Raw genomic sequence first — 16,902 nt, forward strand, 5'->3', positions numbered from 1 at the left:
AACGCATTAACGGAATAGCGCTGTTGTAACGGAATGAAACGCATTTGTTCTTGAATGCATTGCAATGCAACACAGTGCACTACTTTTAAAATGTTATTCTTCCATGCAAAACGCTTGTGCAATGCAGCAGCACGCTGCAACGGAGTGAGACGCATTACTTCTTGAATGCATTGCAATGCAACACATTGCATATTATTACTTTTTTAATGTTATTCTTCCATGCAAAACGCTCGACCAATGCAACATCACGCTTTTGCAATGGAATGAAAAGCATTAGTTCTGGAATGCATTGCAATGCAACAAAGTGCATATTATCACTTTTAAAATGCTATTCTTCCATGGAAAACGGTCGTGCAATGCAACAGCAATCTGTTGCAACGGAATGAAACGTATTCGTTCTGGAATGCATTGCAAGGCAACAAAGTGCATATTATTACTTTTAAAATGTTATTCTTCCATGCAAAACGCAATAGTTCTTGAATGCATTGCAATGCAAAAAATTGCATATTATTACTTTTAAAATGTTATTCTTCCATGCAAAACGCTCGTGCAATGCAACAGCACGGCTGTTGCAACGGAATGAAATGCATTAGTTCTGGAATGCATTGCAGTGCAACAAAGTGCATATTACTTTTAAAATGTTATTCTTCCATGCAAAACGCTTGTGCAATGCAACAGCACGCTATTGCAATGGAATGAAAAGCATTAGGTCTTGAATCCATTGCAATGCAACAAAGTGCATATTACTTTTAAAATGTTAGTCTTCCATGCAAAACGCCTGTGCAACATTAGTTCTTGAATGTATTGCAATGCAACACAGTGCAATACTTTTAAAATGTTATTCTTTCATGCAAAACGCTTGTGCAATGCAACGGCACGCTGTTGCAACTGAATGAAACGCATTAGTTCTGGAATGCATTGCAATGCAACAAAGTGCATATTACTTTTAAATGTTATTTTTCCATGCAAAACGATCTTGGAATGGAATGAAACGCTTCTTGAATGCCTTGCAATGACAACAAAGTGCATATTACTTTTAAAATGTTATTCTTTCATGCAAAACGCTTGTGCAATGCAACAGCAAGCTGTTGTAACGGATTGAAACGCATTAGTTCTTGAATATATGCAATGCAACAAAGTGCACATTACTTTAACAATGTTATTCTCCCGTGCAAAACGTTCGTGCAATGCAACAGCACGCTGTTCCAACGGAATGAAACGCATTAGTTCTGGAATGCATTGCAATGCAACAATGTGCATATTATTACTTTTAAAATGTTAAACTTCCGTGCAAAACGCTTGTGCAATGCAACAGCACGCTGTTGCAACGGAATGAAACGCATTAGTTCTAGAATGCATTGCAAGGCAAAACAGTGCACTACTTTTAAAATGTTATTCTTCCATGCAAAACGCCTGTGCAAATGCAACAGCACGCTGTTGCAACGGAATGAAACGCATTAGTTCTGGAATGCATTGCAATGCAACAAAGTGCATATTATTATTTTTAAAATGCTATTCTTCCGTGCAAAATGCTCGTGCAATGCAACAGAACGCTGTTGCAACTGAATGAAACGCATTAGTTCTTGAATAAATGCAATGCAACAAAGTGCACATTACTTTTAAAATGTTATTCTTCCATGCAAAACGCTTGTGCAATGCAGCAGCACGCTTTTGCAACGGAATTAAACGCACTAGTTTGGAATGCATTGCAATGCAACAAAGTGCATATTATTACTTTTAAAATGTTATTATTCCATGCAAAACGCCTTTGCAATGCAACAGCACGCTGTTGCAACGGAAAGAACCGCATTGGTTCTGAAATGCATTGCAAGGCGCACTACTTTTAAAATGTTCTTCTTTCATGCAAAACGCTTGTGCAATGCAACGGCAAGCTGTTGTAACGGATTGAAACGCATTAGTTCTTGAATAAGTGCAATGCAACAAAGTGCAGATTACTTTTAAAATGTTATTTTCCCGTGCAAAACGTTCGTGCAATGCAACAGCACGCTGTTCCAACGGAATGAAACGCATTAGTTCTGGAATGCATTGCAATGCAACAAAGTGCATATTACTTTTAAAATGTTATCCTTCCATGCAAAACGCCTGTGCAATGTCATAGCACGCTGTTGCAATGGAATAAAACGCATTAGTTCTGGAATGCATTGCACAGTGCTCTACTTTTAAAATGTTATTCTTCCATGCAAAACGCTTGTGCAATGCGAAAGCACGCTGTTGCAACGGAATGAAACACATTAGTTCTGGAATGCATTGCAATACAACAAAGTGCATATTACTTTTAAAATGTTATTCTTCCATGCCAAACGCCTGTGCAATGTAATATAGCACGCTGTTGCAACGGAATGTAACGCATTAGTTCTGGAATGCAGTGCAATGCAACAAAGTGCATATTATTACTTTTAAAATGTTAGTCTTCCAAGCAAAATGCTTGTGCAATGCAACATTCTGAAAGCACATCTCTTCGTTGAACAAAGGAAATAGTTCGTTATCGCATGCATTGGAAAGCGAGAGCTTTGTGATGTTTTCTCTTGAGTACACAAATTAATGAGCTGTATCCATTGCGAAAAACAATATGCTGTGAGTTGTCTTTTCAACAGTTGATGCAATGATTTTCCTTCATACACAAATTATTATGGCTAATTTTTTAATTGCACATTTTCGGTCCATTGAGATGGTCCTCACTGCAGAACATGAAATCCACGGGGAGGAGTTGGATCTGGGTCTCTCACCTAAATCTACCCATTTCCGCCCCCTGATCCCTAAACCCACCCCTAATCCTACCCATTTCCACCACTTGGATCTTGATCCGTCTCCTCCCCGTGGTTGCATTGCACATATGCTAAGCGTTAGAATAACATATAAGCAATATGCACTTTTTTGTATTGCAATGCATTCAAGAACTAGCTCATTCCGTAGTGCATTAAAAACATGTGCAAAGAAATCTGCTGTTTTAATAACATTTTTGTTGTTTCATTCCATTGCATAAAAGGTAGGCTATAACTTTTTCCTTTGTGCAATGAAAAAATTAACCATAATCATTTGTGTATGAAGGAAAATCGTTGCATCAGCTGTTGAAAAGACAACTCACAGTATATTGTTTTTCGCATTGCATACAGCTCATTAATTTGTGTCCTCACGAGAAAACATCACAAAGCTGTCGCTTTCCAATGCATGCAATAACTAACTATTTCCTTTGTTCAACAAAGAGATGTGCAATTCAGTTTGTTGCATTGCACAAGCGTTTTGCATGGAAGACTAGCATTTTAAAAGTAATATGCACTTTGTTGCATTGCAATCCATTCCAGAACTAATGCGTTTCATTCCGTTGCAACAGCGTGCTGTTGCATTGCACGAGCGTTTTGCAAGGAAGAATAACATTTTAAAAGTAATAATATGCACTTCGTTGCATTGCAATGCATTCCAGAACTAATGCGTTTCATTCCGTTGCAACAGCGTGCTGTTGCATTGCACGAGCGTTTTGCAGGGAAGAATAACATTTTAAAAGTAATAATATGCACTTTGTTGCATTCCAATGCATTCCAGAACTAATGCGTTTCATTCCGTTGCAACAGCATGCTGTTGCATTGCACAAGCGTTTTGCATGGAAGAATAACATTTTAAAAGTAATATGCACTTTGGTGTATTGCAATGCATTCAACTAAAAATCATTCCGTTTTTTATAATAAAACTAAAAACTAACATTTTTTAAGGTAGCTAAAGTCGTAATCTTAAACCGACATGATTTTAATAATTGCTATTGCCCTACTAATTTAGTCAGTATTGATGTACGTTCACTGATTCTGGCTTATCTCTTTTCTGTCTCTTTCTTTTCATGTGAAATGAGTAGGCTACACATGCTTACTTTCATATATCTTAACTTTATTTCTATTAAATTTTCAAAAGTATTTATACATGTCACGTGATGATGTTAAGACCTAACCCTAACCCAGAGAGAAAAACAGCTCCCAGTCCATGTGGGAGCTTTTGAACTTTTTTTTTGCTCAGAGGGTCTAAAAGCTACATGATATCCTCATAGCCTCTTTCTGATGTTAAAAAGTCGTTAAGTCCGCCAGACAGTAGTCCATATGGAACCTTTTGTACTTTTTTTCTCTTTTTGATGTTAAAAAGTCAGGTCAGAGGAACCCCAAAGGTCTAAAAAAGTACATGATGATGTCCTTATAGACTCTTTCTGATGTTAAAAAGTCAAGTCCGCCAGACAGTAGTCCATATGGGAGCTTTTGAACTTTTTTTCGCTCAGAGGGTCCCCAGAAGGTCTAAAAGCTTATCTCATCATGTTTTTTCTGGTCATGATGTCCTCATAGACTCTTTGTGATGTTAAAAAGTCAAATCAAGTCCGCCAGACAGTAGTCCATATGGGAGCTTTTGAACTTTTTTTCTGGTCAGAGTGTCCCCAGAAGATCTAAAAGCTACATGATGTCCTCATAGACTCTTTCTGATGTTAAAAAGTTGTCAAGTCCGCAAGACCATATGGTCCATATGGGATCTTTTGAACTTTTTTCTGCTCAGAGGGTCCCCAGAAGATCTAAAAGCTACATGATGTCCTCATACTCTTTTTGATGTTAAAAAGTCGTCAAGTCCGCCAGACAGTGGTCCCATATAAGCGATATGCACTTTTTTGCATTGCAATGCTTTAAAGAACTAACTCATTTCCAATTGTACTTAAGTATATGCAATGCAATCTGCTAAGGCACTGCATTGTACATACGATTAAGTCTTGTGCATTGAAGAATAACATATAAGCATTATGCACTTTGCTGCATTGCAATGCATTCAAGAACTAACTCAGTTTATTATGTATTAAAGAGATGGGCAATACAATCTGCTGTTTTAATAACCTTTTTTCTTTCATTCCATTGCATAAAAGGACTAACTTATTCCTTTGTGCAATGAAAAAACTAACGCTTAAAAACTGTTTTTGCATTGGCCATGTGATAAAGCGTTAGAATAACATATGTGATATGCACTTTTTTGCATTGCAATGCATTCAAGAACTAATTCCGTAGTGCATCGAAGAGATTGCAATGCAATCTGCTGTTGAGTTGCATTGCACATACAATAAACCTTTGTGCATTGAAGATAACATAGCCTATGCAATATGCATTTTTTTGCATTTCAGTGCATTCAAAAACTAATTCCATAGTACATTGAAGAGATTGCAATGCAATCTGCTGTTGAGTTGCATTGCACATACAATAAACCTTTGTGCATTGAAGATAACATAGCCTATGCAATATGCATTTTTTTGCATTGCAATGCATTCAAGAACTAACTCATTCCGAAGTGCATTGAAGAGATTGCAATGCAATCTGCTGTTTTATTAACGTTTTGTTGTTTCATTCCATTGCATAAAAGGACTACCTTTTTCCTTTGTGCAATGAAAAAACACGCTTAAAAACTGCTGTTGCATTGCACATATGATAAAGCAATAGAATAACATATAAGCGATATGCACTTTGCTGCATTGCAAAGCATTCAAGAACTAACTCAATCTGTAGTGCATTGAAGAGATTTTAATGCAATCTGCTGTTGAATTGCATTGCACATACGATAAAGCGGTGTGCATTAAGAATAACATATAAGCAACATGCATTTTGATGCATTGCAAAGAGCTCTCGAGAACTAACTCAATTTGTAGTGCATTAAAGATATGGGCAATGCAAACTGCTGTTTTATTAACGTTTTGTTGTTTCATTCCATTGCATAAAAGGACTAACTTTTTTCTTTGTTTGTTGAAAAAACTAATGCTTTAAAAACTGCTGTTGCATTTGCACTATGATAAAGCGTTAGAATAACATATATAAGCACTTTTTTGCATTGCAATGCATTCTTTCAAGAACTAACTCATTACGGAAGTGCATTGAAGAGATTTTAATGCAATTTATGCATTGAAGAATAACATATAAGTAATGTGCAATGCATTCAAGAACTAACTTACTTTAAGTGCATTAAAGAGATGTTTTATTAACGTTTTGTTGTTTCATTCCATTGCATAAAAGGACTAACTTTTTCCTTTGTGCAATGAAAAAACTAATGCTTAAAACCCTGCTTTGAGTTAGAATAATATATAAGCGATATGCACTTTTTTGCATTGCAATGCATTCAAGAACTAACTCAGTTTAAGTGCATTAAAGAGATGGGCATTGCAATCTGCTGTTTTATTAACGTTTTGTTGTTTCATTCCATTGCATAAAAGGACTAACTTTTTCCTTTGTGCAATGAAAAAACTAATGCTTAAAACACTGCTAGAGTTAGAATAATATATAAGCGACATGCACTTTTTGCATTGCAATGCATTCAAGAACTAACTCATTCCGAAGTGCATTGAAGACATTGCAATGCAATCTGCTGTTGCATTGCATTGCACATGCAGCACATGCACAACACTCTGCAGCGTTGTGCAGAGAAGAATAACATAAGCAATATGCACTTTTTTGCATTGCAATGCCCTCAAGAAATAACTCATTCCGTAGTGTATTGAAGAGATGAAAAATGCAATCTCTATTGCAAAAGTCTTATTATCCTGTCGCCCCCTCTAGTGGACAGCGTTAAGTATTACGGCCTTCATTGCTCAGATAACGCAAATGAATGGGATTTTTTGGGACAGTAAATCTGACCAGTTAGAAAAAGATATAAGCGAGTTTGACCAGTCTGAAGGTCAGAGTCGAATTTGGTGAAGTATTAAAGTTCAATTTCTCATAATAATTATAATAAATAATAATAATTTTTAATAGGCTATATGCTACCTTTCTCAAGCCAACATAATAAAAAAGACTCAGAGAAACATCGACCAATTCAGTGCGTAGTAAAATTGTATTTGTTTTATAATAAATGTCTTTGTCGTGCTTTTAAACCGACATGATTTTAATCAATCCCCAACGCTGCTAATTTATAAACGTCAGTATTGATGTATGTTTACTGATTCTAGCTTCTCTCTTTTCTGTCTCTTTCTTTTCATGTGAAATGACTAGGCTACACATGCTTACATTCATAAATATAAACTTTAATTCTATTAAATTTTAAAAATTATTTATACATGTGTCAAACACGCCTGCCTACCTGCCTTTCTGATGATGTTAAGTCCGCCGGACAAATCGGACCTTTTGAACTTTTTTTTCTGGTCAAAGGGTCCCCAAAAGGTTCAAAAGCTACATAATAATACTGACATATTAATCTTTTTTCTGTTAAAAAGGGTCCTCATCCCCCTTTATATCCTTACAGACAAAACTACATTCTATGAGGATATGTAGCTTTTAAACTGTTTGGGGGACCCTTTGACCAGAAAAAAAAGTTAAAAAGGTCCGACATGGGCTACTGTTTAGCAGACTTTGACTTCTTTCCTTTTTTTACTTTACTTAATATCAGAAAGAGTCTATGAGGATATGTAGCTTTTAAACCTTTTTGGAACCCTTTGACCAGAAAAAAAAGTTCAAAAGTTCCGATATGGACTAGACTACTGTCTGGCGGACTTTGACTTTGACTTTTTTTACTTCTAACATCAGAAAGAGTCTATGAGGATATGTAGCTTTTAAACCTTTAATGGACCCTTTGACCAGAAAAAAAGTACGATAGGTCTGATATGGACAACTGTCTGGCGGACTTTGACTTTGACTTCTTTTACTTTTAACATCAGAAAGAGTCTATGAGGATATGTAGCTTTTAAACCTTTTTGGGGACACTTTGACCAGAAAAAAAAGTTCAAAACGTCCAATATGGACTACTGTCTGGCGGACTTTGACTTTGACTTTTTTTACTGTTAACATCAGAAAGAGTCTATGAGGAGATGTAGCTTTTAAACGTTTTGGGGACACTTTGACCAGAAAAAAAGTTCAAAAGGTCTGATATGGACTACTGTCTGGCAGACTTTGACTTTGACTTTTTTGACTTTTAACATCAGAAAGAGTCTATTAGGATATGTAGCTTTTAAACCTTTTTGGAACCCTTTGACCAGAATAAAAAGTTCAATTTCTCTGATATGGACTACTGTCTGGTGGACTTTGACTTCTTTACTTTACTTTACTTAACATCAGAAAGAGTCTATGAGGATATGTAGCTTTTAAACCTTTTGGGGACCCTTTGACCAGAAAAAAATATTCAAACGGTCCGATATGAACTAATGTCTTGCAGACTTTGACCTTTTTTACTTTTAATATCAGAAAGATTATATGAGGATACGTAGCTTTTAAAAGTTTTGGGGACACTTTGACCAGAAAAAAAGGTCCGATATGGACTACTGTCTGACGGACTTTGACTTCTTTACTTTACTTTACTTAACATCAGAAAGAGTCTATGAGGATATGTAGCTTTTAAACCTTTTGGGGACCCTTTGACCAGAAAAAAATATTCAAACGGTCCGATATGGACTACTGTCTGGTGGACTTTGACTTTGACTTTTTTCAGTTTTTAACATCAGAAAGAGTCTATGAGGATATGAAGGTTTTAAACCTTTTGGGACCCACTGACCAGAAGAAAAAGTTCAAAAGCTCCGATATGGACTACTGTCTTTGACTTTGACTTTTTTGACTTTTTAACATCAGAAAGAGTCTATGAGGATATGAAGCTTTTAAACCTTTTGGGGACCCTTTGGCCAGAAAAAAAAGTTCAAAAGGTCCGATATGGACTACTGTCTGGTGGACTTTGACTTCTTTACTTTACTTTACTTTACTTTACTTTACTTTTTACTTTACTTAACATCAGAAAGAGTCTATGCGGATATGTAGCTTTTAAACCTTTTTGGGACCCTTTGACTGGAAAAAAAAGTTCAAAAGGTCTGATATGGACTACTGTCTGGCAGACTTTGACTTCTTTACTTTTATTTACTTAACATTAGAAAGAGTCTATGAGGATACGTAGCTTTCAAATCTTTTGGGGACCCTTTGACCAGAAAAAAAGTTCAAAAGGTCCAATATGGACAACTGTCTGGCGGATTTGACTTTGCCTTTTTTTACTGTTAACATCAGAAAGAGTCTATGAGGATATGTAGCCTTTAAACCTTTTTGGGACCCTTTGACCAGAAAAAAAAGTTCAATTGGTCCGATATGGACTACTGTCTGGCGGACTTTGACTTAGACTCTTTCTGATGTTAAAAGTAAAAAAAGTAAATGAGAATATGTAGCTTTAAAACCGTTTGGGGACACTTTGACCAGAAAAAAACAGTTCAAAAGGTACATCAGAAAGAGTCTATGAGGATATGTAGCTTTTAATCCTTTTTGGGACCCTTTGACCAGAAAACAATCTGATTATTGTTACTCAGTACTGTAAAGCTGTTTTGAAACAATCCATTGTTAAAAGCGCTATTTAAATGAAGATGACTTGACTTGATAATAACTTTGACATCCTTAAAAGCTTTTCCATAAATTCATAGCAATTTTGTTGATCTGGACTGTTTTGATTTTTCCCTTTAGATGCAGTCGTCAATGCACACAACACAACCAGTACAAAAATAATGGAGAACATGTCCAAATATTTAAAATATGAACCAGAGAGGATGGGTGGTGGTAGCCGTAAGAAGACTCTTCCTTGAAGACACCTTTTTTCTTCTTTTTTTTTAAGGACTGTTGCTAGAAGAATGTGAAGTTCTACAAAAGACTTCTTACTTGTTCTACAAACTTTCCTTACTTTTACCTGGATTCTTTTTCACTTAATTGTTGAGATTTTAGAATGTTACGAAATGAGTACATATGTTTGTTACAAAATGAGTACATATGTTGTTCACAAGTTTGGAAATGGTAAGATTTTAGTGTTTGTCAGTGTTACGGTTTATGTATTTTTGGTCAAACAGACTTGAGCAAGTTTCCAAACCATATTTGTAATCATTTATATATAGGCTAATGTGTGAATATTTGCAGTGTGTATGAAATTAGAATTAAAAGCTTTTCCCCTCTGCATTCGATATCATTAAACCCTCATTGGAAATACGTTACTCTGCCTACATTTTTGCAAAACCTAAAATACTCTAGGTACGTTTCCCTGCACTTTTCGAGTGAAAAGTCCACTAGAGGCGCTAAGTGGTATCATTTTTTCTCCGTTCCAGATGGTTAAATAAAGGTTATAAAAACAATAATATGAGTAATGTACAGACTTCTCAGTAGACCTATACTCTCATTTTAATATTAATTAGGATTTTTCCCACGCTTTTGAGGTGCCACACAGCCTAGTCTCACGGCAGTTCGTGATATGGTCATGTCATTTAATCTACTGGTTCGTGGTACGGACACGTTTATTTCGTTATTTTCGTGATATCAGCATTTTAATTTATTTGTTTATTTAATTTATTTGTTTACTAATGTAATGCACGATTCTTTCTGCCAGTCGGGCGCCCCATTAAGGTGACATTGATTAAATGTTGAAATTCCATCAGAATAGTCATTTTGGTTGAGGTTGAAAATTCAGTGCTAAATAATATTGGATCAATGTTGAAAAATCAATGCTAAAATAATATTGGAACAATGTTGAAAATTCAGTGTTAAAATAATATTGAATCAATGTTGATAATTCAATGTTTTTCAGTGTTGAAAAGACAAACATTGAATCAATGTTGATAATTCAATGTTTTTCAGAGTTGAAAAGACAAACATTGAATCAATGTTGCTTTTTGGTCAGCTTAAATTTCTCCACTGGGTGCCTAGACAATCCTAACATTGGTTGTTAACAGCCAATCAGAAAGCGCGGCATATCAAGCGTGAAACAGATAGACAGACTAAAGTAAACTAAAAAAAAAGTTACCATCCATCTTTACTGCATAATTTTTTTAAATAGCAGACTAATGTTCTTCTGAACGTGTTACAAATATATTACATTGAAAAAAATAATTTATCCACCCTGAGATTTAAATCAATAAAATCATATACAAGTCACTCAGAATTGATTGCAAAAGTGTTTATTTTATTTTATTATTTTTAGTCTTTTTTTGTTATTTGTAAGGACACTATCAGCTCTTTAGAACTGGTCTGCATGCAGTGAAAACGGCAAAATCCAGGGTGGAAGGTTTCTGAATAAATGCCCTGGAGCTCGCCTCGCTTTCCCTTCCCAGCATAACCTGGTGGATACACAAGAAGCACAATAAGAACTAGGGTTTATAGTTGACATTGAACATTTACAAACATTAAGAATAATTTCTCAGCTCTGTAGGTCCATATCATGCAAGTGAATGGTGTCCAGAACTCCAAGGGATGACATATGTAAATTAGATTTTTAGTTTTCCTTTGGACTAACAACTAGTTTATTCATCACCAATTTACACAAACCGTACCAGGTGCGCAGCATTTGTACTCAAACCCACACTACAAACAAGTGGAGATTGAGTACATCCTCCAGAAGAGCTGTTTGTAGTGAGACGACTTGTTTTTCCAGCATGCAACACCTGAGGTGAAAAAAAAATGAACATAACATTTAACATTATCAATGATGTTCTTGTTATGCGTTTTATTTTTTAATATCAATATTTACTTTCTAGCCATAAGAAGTGTGCCTGATTTTTGAAATTGTCATCCCCAACTATGTCCCTGAACCCTGAAAGCCAATGACAGGGGCATGTAGGCAGCATCTCCTTCTCGAAGAACAACTTCAAGAAGTATGTTCTGCAACGCTCCTGATAACTGAAAAGATAGCAACAGTTAGCACAGGCCATTCAAAAATGTTAAAAAGCACATTATATAACATTATTCAACTACCTTGAAGATGAAGTATGATGGAGGTTCATCCTCTTTTAACAGCTCATCCTTAAAGAAAAATATAAGTGGATTAAAATTGTTGTATGATACACATTTTAAATCATCATTAAAATTGATTATGCATACCTTGCTAAAAACAGAGGGCACAACTGGGATTTGGTCTGCTAAAATGAAGTAATTTAAAATTAGCTGACAAATATTATAGTTACATAATTTGAAACCCAGCATAGTATATGTATTTTGTTTCATATCAAAGTTCTTACTTTCATATCCAAGTTCAGTTTTTTTCTTCCCATAGGTTTCAGGGAGTGCAGAGCATCCTTCTTCTTCTGAAAGAGATTAGAATAAAGAAAGTGATAAAAATTATCCATTAATTTTTAATTTAATTAATTTTAACAAATGTTTCAATTACATTAGGCTACATTATATTGTGGATTATGCAGAAAAAAGCATAACTACAATGAAAACAAGTTTTAAAAGAATTGCATGCATTGCACAATTAAATTAGGAGTTGTATTCTAATATCAAATCCATTTACAAAACGTTTAAGACATTTACAATTTGAAAATCAATGCAGTCCTAAAATGTACAAAAATTACACTGTCACAATACCTTATTATGGTCTTCAGAATCCATAATCTGGAGAGCAAATTGTTGAAATGGAATGCAGAAAAGATCTTGTCATGCAGTTACAGATTTAGTAATTTGTGTGCTACTAAAAAACTACAGAAATGTATTTGGTTAGCCTACACTTTACCCTTATTCTTTTTTAATACATCTAAGACTAAAAACAGTGTATAAACGCCATTATGAAATGGTCTTTTTCAGAACTTACAATGCTTTTTTACAAAACTAAAAACTGTTCAACAAGCTAACCCCTCTGACATGTGAAAGCGGTTTTCATCTTTGTTTTCTGATGGATCGCAAGAGAACTTACACATTACCGCCACCAACTGTGGAGCACAAACCAATAGCTACTAGCCTACAACACAGGTGATACTAAATAAACCAATCAAAATCCTCTGGAAATTTGTACAGCCCACTTGCGGCTAAAGCTCCACCCACTTGCTGCTAACCCACCCATTTGCAGCTGACTCCGACCTCCGTTTATTCCCAACTCAGTATTCGGGAAACGACAGAGTGTTTTTTTGAGGTAAGTTAATCTTAAATCTCAATCTCAATTTCATTTCTCAATTTTATTTATCTATATTTTTTACAACTTGTTTGCTTTTCCTGAGTCGGTATAAACTTCGATGTTAAATTAGTCACATGAACGCGCGCCGTGCACAAACCAACGGCCAGGATTTTCCCTAATAATATATTGAATTTCAATTTGTCTTTTACCAAACGTCATCGCGGGTAAAAACAACAGGGTAAATTGTTAATTTTCAATCTAGGGTGAACGAAGAATTTGCCTGAGTCAAAAAAGGTGCAAAGAAGCGCGAGCTCATCACGCGAATGGGAGACGACGGCAATTATCATTTTTGTATTCCAATAATAGCTAACTATAAATAGCATTTTTATAATGCATGTTAGATCTTGTTTTATGTTTTAATGCATGCTATATCTTTTAATGTTCTTCTGTAAAGCAATTTGGTCTGTTGTAATACATAAATAAAATTGAACTTGAACTATTTATCAGATTAATGTTTCATTATTTCTTACCGTAGGCCTAGTAGGCCTACTGCGCTGTTTTTGTCTTTGTCACAAAATGCCTTGTTTTTTTCTGAATGTGATATTTCCTGTTCTGTTTTGGGGCCATAAATAAATACATTTGCTTGTAAACTGAAGGATGTAATGACATTTTGATAAAAAACATATTTAATGGTCTCTGTCTGAAAGGAGTCATTTAAAAATTCAAGCATAGTACAAGCCTAATAAACTAGCATAGAATCTCGCTGTACATAAAGCAAGATTGATTTTATATTGTTTCAATGTTGATTCAATGTTAAATAACTGATTTAATTATGGTTGAAATAATATTGATTTTATGACCATATTGATTGATTTTTCATCTTTGAAATAACATTATTTCAGGGTGCAAACCTGATGAAAAATCAATGTTAAATTTCAACATTGATTCAATGATCTTTTGGTTAATCCATTAACATTGATTCAATGTAGATTCAATGTTGGTCTGCTATCTGCGCAGCTGTTTAATCGACATTTATTTACGATATCTTATCATGTTTATATATGTATTTATTTTAATGTTATTATTTCGGTCTTATTGCCAGGGAAGCTGGACTGCTTTGCCGTTTATTGATTAAAAAAAAAAAAAAGTATAAACGACTACACGAATTTTATCAGTAGGAAGCTCTGTAGGAAATCGCGTTGAAGAAGTTTTCTTCCGAACACATCGCAATATTTGGCATCATCAGTTCATGTGTGCCAGATGTTAGTCGTAAGGCTTGTTCGACTTGAACCGGCGCTGCACAGACCGATCGGTTGATGACATCAAAGTACCGCGAGAGCGATTAGAGAGCAGACGGCTCCTTATGCTTTTGAATCGCTCTCGCGGTACTTTGATGTCATCAACCGATCGGTCTGCGCAGCGCCGGTTCAAGTCGAACAAGCCTATAGACATCATGGCGCGGTCGAGCCGTGGGGCCGCCATCTTAGACCGGTCATCCGCTGTAATCTGCCACCGTAGATATGAGCTCTCAGCGCATTAAATTAATCATAACTCACTGAATACCAAACTGATTTTAACGCGTTTTGTTTTGCTGCAAAGGTCATTCATGTAGCTATGATACAGGACACATGGTTCTGTTTATTTTAATATTCATAGTAGGCTAAACAGTAATATAATATTATGATATAAGATATAAAGTCACCAGACACAATATATGATGTATATATGTGATGTAGGATATAAGTTATTTTATAAATCACACACTATAAATATGATAAAGAAGCAGAAACAGATAGTTGCAGTAAAGTAAGATACTTTAATAAGTTGAAGAAACAATTTTTGATTTATGACATACACACTCTCTCACACACAAACAAACAAGAACAGACACTCTCTCACACACGAACGGACACAAACAGTCTCTCTCTCACACACACTTTCACACACACTTTCAAACTCACACACACTCACACACACTCTCACACACACTCTCACACACACAACCTCACACACTCACACACACAACCACACACACACACACACACACACACACACACACACACACACACACACACACACACACACACACACCCACACACTCTCTGACACACACACACACACACACACACTCTCACACACACTCTCTGACACACACACTCTCACACACACACACACACACTCTCTCACACACACACACACACACACACTCTCTCACACACACACACACACACACTCTCTCACACACACACACACACACACTCTCTCACACACACACACACACACACACTCTCTCACACACACACACACACTCTCTCACACACACACACACACTCTCTCACACACACTCTCTCACACACACACACACACACACACACACACACACACACACACACACACACACACACACACACTCTCACACACACACACACACACACACACACACACACACTCTCACACACACACACACACACACACACACACTCTCACACACACACTCTCACACACACACACACACACACACACACACTCTCACACACACACTCTCACACACACACTCTCACACACACACACACACACACACACACACACACACACACACACACACACACACACACACACACACACACACACACACACACACACACACACACACACACACACACACACACACACACACACACACACTCTCACACACTAAAACCCCTGAAAGAGGACTGTTTTACAGAGCTTCTTTCTCGTGCTCCCTTTCTGTAGTTCAAGAGAGGTGACTCTGGCAACATGGTGGAGCCTTATCTTTAAAAACACAGACACAACCAATGACAACAAGTCAGACTGATGGTTGTCGATGCCAAACTGGGTCTCCTCAATGTGCTCTCCAAGAAGGAAAATGTCCTCGGTTCCAATCTCCTCCCGCACAACATGCGTGACTGTTGACACCTTAGGAGCTTGAATTGCTGAAGCTTGGCAGATCACTCTCTCTGCAGCTCTCTGCACCTTATAATAATAATTAAAAAACATAATTCATATTTATATAGCGCTTTACACAATACTCAAATACACTTTACAGAACAGAGAAAATAAGAACAAAGTGACCTTAATATACAAAGATAAAAACAAAAACAAAAACAAGATAATAGAATCAAACCTTCACTGTGCCCTGTGCCATGTTTCACTTCACTTCACTGCCAGCACTATGTGTGTGTGTGTGTGTGTGTGTGTGTGTGTGTGTGTGTCTGTGTGTGAGTGTGTGTGTCTGCCAGCAATGCATGTTCAATGTGTCTTAAATTGCGTGTGTATGGGTTTATTTGTGAGCCTGTTTAATATGAGTGGCAGCAAACAAGTGAGATTTGAATATGTCCAGGAAACATTATGATATGATGTTTAAAGTAGAAATATTCACATCATTAGGCTGAGGTTGTGGGCTTGAGGTTGCCGTTTCCTGGGAATCCTGAGAGTCCACGGACAGGCTTTCTTCAGCTCTTCTGGAGGTAGACGTATCCCTGCCCTTTTCCAACTAAAAGGAAGAAGCATAATACATAATGAAATTTTTATAAAGGGATAAGCATCTTACCCTGCCCCGTGATTGATAATATAGGCTAATATTTACCTTTATGAATGCTAACAGCCTTATGAGGATACACCTACTCTTTGGAGGTGAACCGGGAAGCTGAAGACGGAAGGAATAACATTATCTCGGAGTCTGACAATCTGACCTGTCCTATCAAAATCACCCTGCATAAAATGTTGAGAGCAAAGCACGGATTAATCATTTGGATGGAACTACATACATACTCTACATACACCAACAGACCAATACAAAAGAAACGAAGCGGAGATAAAAATAGGGTCGGACCTTGGAGTCGAACCCCTGTCACTAAGAGCAAAACGACACTGCTCTCCATGCACGCAGACCAAAGCCCTACTGAAGGGTAATAAGATAGTTTGGTGATCTAATGTATTTCACAGACATGAACGTAAACAGAGGCTAAAATCATACTGTATATACCCACATATGATAAAGGAAAAAGGGGGATACACGTGCCTAATGAAGAAATAAAA

The 16,902-nt window shown here is 36.3% G+C and overlaps 2 long non-coding RNA genes across 2 annotated transcripts; both read right to left on the reverse strand.

The window, feature by feature from the left end:
• Positions 1 to 10,921: 10,921 nt before the first annotated feature.
• Positions 10,922 to 11,534, reverse strand: LOC143738978 (uncharacterized). The gene is made up of 3 exons (XR_013204112.1): positions 11,485 to 11,534; positions 11,288 to 11,398; positions 10,922 to 11,074 (listed from the first exon to the last, which is right to left on the reverse strand). It is a non-coding gene; the product is annotated as an uncharacterized LOC143738978 (long non-coding RNA).
• Positions 11,535 to 15,313: 3,779 nt separating this feature from the next.
• LOC143738979 (uncharacterized) lies at positions 15,314 to 16,593 on the reverse strand. The gene is made up of 3 exons (XR_013204113.1): positions 16,489 to 16,593; positions 16,244 to 16,357; positions 15,314 to 15,837 (listed from the first exon to the last, which is right to left on the reverse strand). It is a non-coding gene; the product is annotated as an uncharacterized LOC143738979 (long non-coding RNA).
• Positions 16,594 to 16,902: the final 309 nt, after the last annotated feature.

The sequence above is a fragment of the Siphateles boraxobius genome, unplaced genomic scaffold (assembly GCF_051911475.1).
Source record: "Siphateles boraxobius isolate OS27281-9 unplaced genomic scaffold, OSU_SipBor_1 16, whole genome shotgun sequence".
In the NCBI taxonomy this organism is placed as follows: Eukaryota; Metazoa; Chordata; class Actinopteri; order Cypriniformes; family Leuciscidae; genus Siphateles; species Siphateles boraxobius.